The following is a 7,208-nucleotide window of genomic DNA, read 5'->3' as shown; positions in this document are numbered from 1 at the left end:
GAGAGAGAGAGAGAGAGAGAGAGAGAGAGAGAGAAATTCGAAGCTCTGATCCTTTCAAGAAGCCTGCAAAACTGCTCGCCCGCAAGTTGTGACCCCGGGCCCCGGCCAGTCACAAAGTCAGCCACTACTTCTACTGCACACCCCACAAAGCCCACTGTCAACCAGAAGAAAGTGACACTCAAGAAACTTGTAAAGCGGGCAAACGAAAACAGTTGTATATTTTCCTCGTCAAAGATGGCTGCAGGGCACCTTGGCTATTTCTCTTGTCTAGGACCAGACTTGCTTCCTAGGAATACTTTTTGCCCCCCCCCCCTCCCCCTAAAAAACAACAATTTTGACAACCAATATTAATACCTCATATTATTAAAGAACATTGTTCAGAGACGAAGCGTCTATATAATCAAATAATCACTGCTTCCCTTCCTAATTTTGAAACATTGTCGCAGTCAAATTCACCCATAGACGTAAACCTCATAAATTAAATGTAAAAAGACGTTCATAATCACCAATGAACAATAGACTACGCCTAACCTTCAAAACCGTTTCATTGCCACAGAAATAGCCTGTTCGCCCCTATCGGGCCACTCCATAAACAGTCACAAGCTTTGATTAAGTAAGCTTAAAGTGAGGCTGGAAGAGTCAACCAAAATAGTTGAAGGGAAAATAGTTGTGCATAGCAGTCAGAACTGTTTCATTGTCGCATATACCCTGTTCACCCCTTTCGAGCCACAGTTATAAGCACCCAGACGCGCTGATTATCTAAGCGAACTATTACACTGGTCGAGTCTACCTCACAGATGTGATAGCAGTTGCGAGCGCCGTAAAACCTTATACTATACTATACAGATGTGAGGGGAACTAACTCCTAATAATCCTTTGACTCCTGCTACTACACTGCTAGTGCTTGGGTTTTTTTCCTCGACTTTTTAACGTCCTATAATCAGATCGTGACCTCGATTATGACAAAGGCTCCTGGCCGCGAAAAGCTAGACAAAAAATAGCCAAATGTGAAATAAAAAATTAATAATTGTCGTGCTCTACCAAAGTGTTTCAGCTGTCTGATATAACATGCCATTGTAGTGCTGACATCTGTGCTTCTTTCCTTGGTGTTCGTGTGTTCAAATCTAAAGTTAAATTTGGGGGCTCTCGTGGCCTAGAGGTTAAGGTGTTGGCCTCTCATTCAAAGGTCCCGGGTTCGAATCCGGGTAGCGACCACAAAATTTTCTTCTCTAAAATTGTCTCCTTTCACCTCCTTTCCTGCTCTCTAGCATTGTTCTGTTGTCTGCTTTCATTTCCACTTTCTGCCCCCACCCCCTCACCTCCTTTGCCCCCTCCTCTGGGCTCCTGACTCTTTCTGCAGCCTTTCTACTGTTACTCCTTAGATCCTCCTAACTGCTGTCTTTCTGCCACACCCCTGATCTTCTGGCAGGAAAGATCTACACCTAGCCTTCTCGGACAAGGGCGAAAAATCTCGGAGGGCCCGTGTGCAAGTTGCGCACGTTAAAGATCCCTTGGTGGTCTAAAATCGATAAGAGTAGGCTTCGGCCGCCACCCGGGCAAAATTCAAAATTTCCTACCAACGAAAAAGTATTAGGTGTGTCCCGCGCGCTCATATGACCTTATGCAGTTGCGAGCGCCGTAAAACCCTATACTAAACTAAACAAACAAAAGTTAATTTAAGGTTAGTTAGAATAAATATTTAATTAAATACTTTTCCGATTATTTTAGCGGTTGAACAAGCATACAACATGAATTCAGGATTTGTTTTCATTCACAACTCAGAGTTGCCGCCCCCAGTGCCAGTAAGATTTTTGTGACTTGTGTGAGTGTGATATCTCCAGGCCCTATCTGGTCCCATTTCACTGTGATTACCCTGTCAAACAAGTCAGCCTTCGCCCCTGACTTTGTTTGAGGTGCTTAAAAAATACTTATATCTTCTCAAAATATCGGTTCCCCCTAGATGGAATGGTGACACCAATCACCTCATCCACCTTTACTGTTCTTGTCAGATCCAAGCTTGAAAACGGCTGTCATATGACTTTGTTCAGTTGTGAGTGCCGTAAAACCCTTACAATATTTTTAAAATACGGCTGTCAAGTCAATGGATCTGTGCAATTTCCTGTTTTAAAAATGCTCTAGTGCTGGGCGGCTATGTTCCCGATTATTAATAAAAGCTAGGAATCGTAGGAATCGACTCCGAACCCAATTACTTACTTCCTAATGATGTGATTTCTTCTGATTCTTACCTGGTTGGCTCCGAACATCTTCAGGAGTTAGGATAACCTTGATTTTGGAACACTAAGAAGCATCGACTTTTATTTTTCAAAAATAAATTTTTTTAAAAAGAGGGAAGATTTTACTAATTAAGGTAGCTGGTAACCGTTGATGTGCGTAAAAAGGAGTCGGAACTTTTCTTCCGTAACATTTATCGTAGGAATCGGTTCCGGATTCGAAGATACACCCCATACAGAACCACGATCTTCGCCGCGTCTGGAGAACTATCTGTACGTCACGTACTGTAGAGAACTTCCAGGCACAGTGTGCTACCTCAGAATTATAAAGTTCTATCTGCTCTGCACCTAGTTTTGAGAGATTTCACGTCAAAGATTTTGAGTTTCACATCATTTCAAGATTTTTCAAATGCAATTCGTTGAATATCTAGATGAAGACTCCCAATATATCTTCTCAAAATGCCGGTTCCTCCTTGACTCCCAATAATCTTACGATTCTGACAGAGCAGATAGAACATAATTTGTTTTTTGATGTAATAATAATAATAATTGCATTAATATAGCCCATAGCCATGCTCAAGAGCATGCTCTATGCGCTTTACAACTATTATTACCCCAGCAGACCATCTGAGAACACTCGGAAACATTCTCGGCTTCCGCGGAAGAATACACGGTCATAGTAACTCATAACGGCCGAACATGTCAGATAGACTTTGTAATTCTACGGCAGGCAGAAGCCAACCCTCAGAATAAGAAGACACAAATTGTCAATGCACTACGCCGTCAAACAAAACTGAACATCCGAAAAGTCAGCCCACGACTGCGGTTTTATAACTAGTCTGAATTTTTTTTTAAACCCCAAAGAAATGTACCAAGCAACAACAAAATTAATAAAAGTTTCGGACACGGAAGGCGATACTCCATACAGATTCTGTCCACACGATAATCAAACCCTTGTCCTGTGTGTGTTCGTGGCCAAGACCCTAACCTCTGCATCACTAATGCTTTTTGTTGTTTAGTGGTACAGAAAAGCAAGAAAGGCATTCAAAAACAACAGAGTGAAAGTAAAGAAGTAGAGTTCCCCCCCCCCTCCCCCCCCCCCCCACACACACACTTTTCAGGGTGTTTTTTTCGAACCAGGCACAAGAAAAACGTGTTCAGCAGTATGCCCATTAACGGCCAGTGAAATTTGACTGCCTCCTTGGCAGGAAGATTTATACACATTAAATGCATATTTGCATGATCAAATTTTGATGAATGTGCGAAAATGACTGATTTGCAATTTTTTTTAATTTACAGAACCGACAACAGATGCTGATGGGATCAGATTACTGAGCATAAATATTATCTCCTAATTAGCAGAATTTTAATGGTCAATTAATTTAATTCGTTATCACTTAGCTTTCCCCGTTTCTGTACATTATTCTCTCTCTCTCTCTCTCTCTCTCTTTCTCTCTCTCTCAGAAGGCTGTTTCTGTTGTTAATGTCGGTCGATTGACTGTGTATGTGAGCGTGTGTGTGTGTGTGTGTGTGTGTGTGTGTGTATGTGTGTATGTGTGTGAAGGTTTGTGTGTGTCTCTCTCTGTTTGTGTGTGTGCGTGTGTGTGTATGTATGTATATTATGTGTGCATGTATGTATGTATGTGTTTATGTGTGTGTGTGTGTGTGTGTGTGTGTGTGTGTGTGTGTGTGTGTGTGTGTGTGTGTGTGTGTGTGTGTGTGTGAGTGTGTGCGTGTGTGAGTGTGTATATGTATGTGTGTATATGTGCGTAAATCTCTCTCACTTCGTGTCTCTCTGTCTCTCTGTCTCTCTCTCTCTCTCTGTTTGTGTGTGTATGTATGTGTATGTGTGTGTGTGTGCGTGTGTGTGTGTGTGTGTGTGCTTGCGTTTGTGTATGTGTGTGTGTGTGTGTGTGTGTGTGTGTGTGTGTGTGTGTGTGTGTGCGTTTGTGTTGGCGTGTCCGTGTGTATTTACCATATCCAGAAAATTTTTCTCTTTGTAGATGTCATTAAAAAGGTATCTCTTATCTTCTTATCTAATCTTTATTTTAATATGTACTAATCTCAGTTGGAAACGGGGGAGGGGGGGGGGGTGACCGCTTAAGGGTCCCTTTCACAATTTTATTTCTAGCTAGAAGGTATTGTACACTGAGGGCTTGGGATGTGGGCAGCAGACGTCCTCCGTGAAAATAATTTTCCTTTCCTAATTTAACACACTCAGTCACGTATAAAAGAAGTAACATAAAAAACAAGTGACTCAAGATTGCAGACAACTTTCTTAAAGGTAAGGCCACTCCATTCAAAGTACAATTTAAACGCAGTACAACTCATTGAAAGATTGTCTTGTTGCTTTATTGTTGTTGTTGTTGTTGTTGTTGTTGTTGTTGTTGTTGTTGTTGTTGTTGTCGTCGTCGGCGTCGTTGTCGTTTGTTGTTGCTTCTGCTCTTTCTTGTTGTTGATGTTGAAGGTGTTGTTGTTGTTGCTGCAGCTGCTGCTAGTGATGGTACTGCTGCTGTTGCTGCTGCTGTTGCTTTTGTTGCCCTTTAGACAATTGAAGAATGGTACATAAGGTATATTTAATTTCACACCAGTTCCCCATGTCTTATTACGTGTGCTATGAAAGTTGGCGTACATATATATCACCACTTTTAGACCTTCCCCAAAGTTTGACACCAAAATATAAAACAGCATTTGAATAACACAACCTTTTGTGATGCCATTTACTACTTTGGGAATGATGGCGCCAAAACAGAAACTCAAAACATGAAACAAAAACCTTTCTACAAGATATGACATTCGAATTATCATAAGACTATGTTCAACTCTTCTTAGGAAAGTCAGCGTTAGAAATGCACAAAAAGAACTTCTGAATGCCATGCAACAACAAAAACAACAACAACAACAACAACAACAATAATAATAATAATAATAATAATAATAATAGTAATAACAATAATAATAATAATAAAAATAATAATAATAATAATAATCATAATAATAATCATAATAATAATATTAATAATAATAATAATAATAATAATAATAATAATAATAATAATAATAATGATAATAGTGATAATGGTAATATTTTTTTTTAAGATTCTATGTTCCTTCTGTTCAGATAGTAAGAAAATGGATAAAACCCGTTTTTGAGGAAGGGGGGGGGGGGGCTAGGATGAGATACAGTCTGCACAAACTGCTACGGCTTGTGGTGATGTCAACTGAAAATACTGGACAATGACAAACAAATACTTGTGAAGATAATATACCTGGATACTTGGAGGTGTCATCTCTGACTCACAGGTTGACGTGTAATGACCCTCCATCCTTCATGGACTGGCCTGAGTATCACAGAAGATAATAATAAGTCTAGTTAATGAAGCTTCATTGTTTACTTGAATTGTGTTGGGGATTCTGACTGGCAAACTGAATAAAAAGAAGATGTTTTCCAAATTGGTGCCCTGTTCGCCCATTTGGAAACAAAACAGATGCGAAAGTCAGTGGATTTATGCCATAGATGGTAGACACAACAAAAAAGAATTATAGACAAAATCATAACTGAAGACGAAACCTAACCATCGATTATAGACACAAACCATAGATTATAGACCCCAAAAAAAAGAATTATAGACAGAATCATAACTGGAGACGAAGCCTAGGTTTGCTCTTGGGATCCTGAGACAACGAGACAACTGGCAGAATGGAAAGACTTTGATGACCCACGTCCAGAGATAGCACGTCGGAAACAAGGGTCACTGTAGGCCATGCACAATGGTTATCTTCCACATCAAAGGTGAAATTTTGCAATGACCTGTGCGAACAGATTTAGAACACTGCTTAAAAAAGTGAAATGTAGAAAAATTAAACACTTTGGTCACTTAAAACGATACCAGACCATTAATGAAAGAGGCGCTTGATGGAACGATGTGGGACAGGAGAGCCAGCGGTAGACAAAGAGTAATATGGATGGACAACATTAAAACATGGAATGGCCAGGGTATAGCAGAATATTGTGCAACGGCAGCTCGAACCCGTGAAGGATTAAGGGTAATTCCAAGTCAACCTCTGAGTCAGAGATGACAGTTCCAGGCACTCCTGGTCCCAACAGGTACTACTGATAACGAACAATACTATGGTGACATAATAGTCCTACTTTAAAAAATTGAGACTAGCTCGCCTGAAAAAAACGAAGCGTTTTTCTGGATTCTGGAGTGGTTGACTACCATGACAATGTACTGCGGTCATTAAAAAAATATAGTATATTATGCAGTTTATACAATTTAACAGGAGATCCAAAAAAAAAAATGAATATAATTGTTACTAAGAAAACAAACTTTATGCAAACATCCCAAGTCAATATTTTAAAGATAACAGTTGTGATAATATCTTCCTTATGATCTTTTAAGCAAATGTTGTTTTACTGGGTAACAACATTCAGGGGTGGGTTGCTGTTGTTGTTTTTGGCTCTCCTGTAAATTCGTTTAAAAAAAATGCATAACAGAATCTATACTTTATTTTTTAAATGACGCAATGCTCCTGTCCACAAAGGAAAGACAATGACCAAACTTTTGAACTGTTACACCTCATGCTCAGAAACGTTAGAGCGTCCACGCTGTTCACCTGATCAGGCTACGTGTAGCTCGCATGTTTTCCTCAAAATGAAAGGAAAACCTCAGTGGATAAACATATAAATCTGAAACAAAAACCAGTCCATGTAACTTGTAACGTAGGAGGAGTTCAGGTACCTAGAAAAAAAGACACTTAGTTCACTGCATTTGACTGTTGGTTGCACAAATGTTTAAGTGCATTCACAATGGCAGTTGTTGTTAATGTGTTGAATAGAGTATAAGATAAAAGGACGTTGTGTCACATTTTGTACACTTTTTTCGAACAATTCTCATTGTATGAATGTGAGCAACTTCTTTTATTCACCAGCATACCCCCTCCTCCCCCCTTCCCAAGGTAAATGAACCCCCC

The sequence above is a fragment of the Aplysia californica genome, unplaced genomic scaffold, assembly GCF_000002075.1.
Source record: "Aplysia californica isolate F4 #8 unplaced genomic scaffold, AplCal3.0 scaffold00585, whole genome shotgun sequence".
Classification (NCBI taxonomy): domain Eukaryota; kingdom Metazoa; phylum Mollusca; class Gastropoda; order Aplysiida; family Aplysiidae; genus Aplysia; species Aplysia californica.
Note: the sequence above shows the minus strand (reverse complement) of the source record.